Source organism: Glandiceps talaboti, chromosome 8 (assembly GCF_964340395.1).
Source record: "Glandiceps talaboti chromosome 8, keGlaTala1.1, whole genome shotgun sequence".
Classification (NCBI taxonomy): Eukaryota; Metazoa; Hemichordata; class Enteropneusta; family Spengelidae; genus Glandiceps; species Glandiceps talaboti.
In genome coordinates, this window is record NC_135556.1 from 7246140 (window position 1) to 7249187 (window position 3048).

Below are 3048 nucleotides of genomic sequence, written 5' to 3' on the forward strand. Positions count from 1 at the left end.
TTCTAAAATTTGAGGTTTCCATCCTGTAAGTGACAGGACAAAAGTCCACAATACGGTGCTACGTTGTATACTCAGGCTACACAGCAATACACTAATTGCTGCTCTGAGAATTGACTTGAGACTTGGAATTGTATATAGATATTATAATTTCCAACTAAAATAGATATAGATAAGTATGATTTTTGGATTAGAAATGTGAGACAACTGCTTCAAAGCTATTGTTTTTTGAGACATTTGGGATCAACAAGGCAATGAAACCGTGTTTTTTTAAAAAATATTCAAACAAAGTTGCATTGATATAGATATTGAAGTCAAGGCCTGAAGATGAGCCAGTCTATCATAGCTATTATTTTCAACCCAAATCACAATTTATGACAACAGTTAACGTTATAGTCTTGTATTCGCATATATTGTATGTGTACATGTACATGTAGCAGAATCCGGCAAATGTTGTGTAATAATTGTAGCAGCTTTGAATGGTGAATGTGTTACAGGTCATTGCTCAAAATACAGTTGATACTCCTCTCCCCAATTGTTTCAACTGTGCTCTCAATTCCATTTAGCAAGACAATTTGTACACCAAGAAAGTGTCTGCATATGTTAATCCATGAAAGAAACTGTCCTCTAACACTTAAACCCATGAATGAAACTGTCCTCAGCGTGTTAATAATTTCTATAGCACTGTCTCCAACTTGTCAACTGTTACTTATCAACTACAAAGTGACTTGTGCAGAAAGCAGGTTTCCATATAGAATTTGTTCATTGACAAGACAATGTGTATGTGCATCCGGGTTAGTAACAGATGTATGGGTGGGTAAAACGGAAATAGTGTTACATTATGAGTCTTTGCCAGGTTAATGAATTTCACACTGAACTTTTGAAGAAAACATCGGAATATTTTGCCGAGATATGCGGGATGGGATTTCTATAGTGAATTTTATTTATAAGTAACATGATTATGGATGAGGTTTTGTAACAGGGCTGTAGATAACAAGCTTAAGGTTAATGACTCACTGGTGAAAAGCCTAAAGACTCAAGGAATTCGAAGTATAACTTCATTATGGGACAGCTCCTCAGCTATTTACTGTAAACAAAAGATATTCGATATTCGAAGATTAAGAATTGTCCATGGTATGATGACCTAAAACTCACAGCCTCGGACAAAGTAATGGGGTTTTAACCAAAAGAGTCTGATTATTTACAGTAAATGGCCTCTGACTTGACCTATAACTATCAGTTAATATATATACTCGCAGTTATTTGAAACATGTCAGTTTTGTGGTAGACCCACAAACATATTAACGTTGCCAATGCTCAGTTTCTCTTATCTGATGACCCTTGACTATACGACTATATCGCCCACTCGAATAAAGTGTTTTAAAGTGTTGGTGAATGTTCTGTCATTCAGGTGTGATGTGTATAATAATGATTCGTAGAAACGTACATTTTCTATATGAACCATGAATTCAATATTCATTACTTAAAGGTGATTCAAAATGCTCACATTCACTATTGGTATTTTACTAGACGACAGTCATGTTTGTAAATTGTATATTGGTTTTAAAACGCTTTTTTAAAGTTTTTAAAACCAGAATGCGTTTCACAAACATGTCGTCTAGCAAATTAGCGATAGTGAATGTGAGCATTTTGAATCACCTTTAATATATAGTACTAATACTAGTTCAAATAGGATGTCTACAGTTGACTACCAAACCAGAGAGACTACAGCGTTTCACATAGGCGGCACTGTTTTTATATCCCATACAGCGTTTTTATTGATACGAATTTCATAATTTAAACAAGATTCAGACTGACAGACAGACAGACGCACATAAAATTGATACATTGTATCTCACTTTGAATAAAATAAAGTGTTAGTTTTGAATCTTCATTGTCTTATCCGACAGTGATGTGGATCTATTTTCACAGAGATAAAATGTTACATTAACATTTAAAACAATATTTGGAGCAAAACATGTGTACCACCTCATTGAAACTCTCTCTCTCCCTCCCCCCTCTCTCTCCCTCCCTCCCTCCCTCCCCTCTCTCTCTCTCTCTCTCCCTCTCTCTCCCCCCCCCTCTCTCTCTCTCTCTCTCTCTCTCTCTCTCTCTCTCTACTTTGGTAGAAGTCCAGTGAGATAAGTACTAGAGACAATGTTCAGTCAAAACTGTAAAGAAACATGACTGTCAAACCCCTTTCTTAATCTGAGATATTTATTAATGTGTCTTTCATCAATCTGAGATATTAATAGGTCTTTATATTAATGTTAAGTTTAATAAGGAACGTCTTGGCCATGCTCAAGTCACCGAGTTTTTTTTCCCATTCTTTATTTAGGGTAATATGTTTTTTAAAAAACCAAACAGAATGTGTTCTTTTATGAAATAATGAGTGATTGCGAAACTGTGGGGGTGGACGCCTTGGGAAACTACTAGTAACTGGGGATTTGTTTTATGAGGACACTTTCCTTTACAGAGAAATGAGTTTCTGTAACAAACTCAAAACATTTGACGATTATGAGACTAGAAAGAAAAAAATTCCAAGGGACAAACGCCAGTCTAGGAACGTTTATCTTTACTAAGACTTCACCAGATTAAAAAGTGAATAAAGTTTTCAAAAAAAAGAAATTATCACGAGTGAAACTAAGGTGCTCAAACAAAACCGAAAATAAGAGAAAGGGGATAAATAAAGAAAAATGTATCAAATTTAAAGTGGATATCCTATATTTTCTTGGGATGTGTAGATGAAGAATTGATCATGGCAGATGACCTAAGTTAATACCAGTAGACTAATTGTGGGTGATTTTCGGTAAAAATAAAAAAAAGTACAGAGTAGATTAGTTTGACATTTGGTACTTATATTTTTAGGAGTGTTAACATGATCATTTGATTCATAGGAAGGCCGGGCATTTTAACCGACAGGAACATGTACAGTAAATTCGTCAGGGTATCTCAGTATACAGCATAAATCCATGGGAGACTATAATTGCATTTCATACATGTACAACTCTTTCTATTAAATGACCCTTTACAAATGTCAAAAATGTTGAC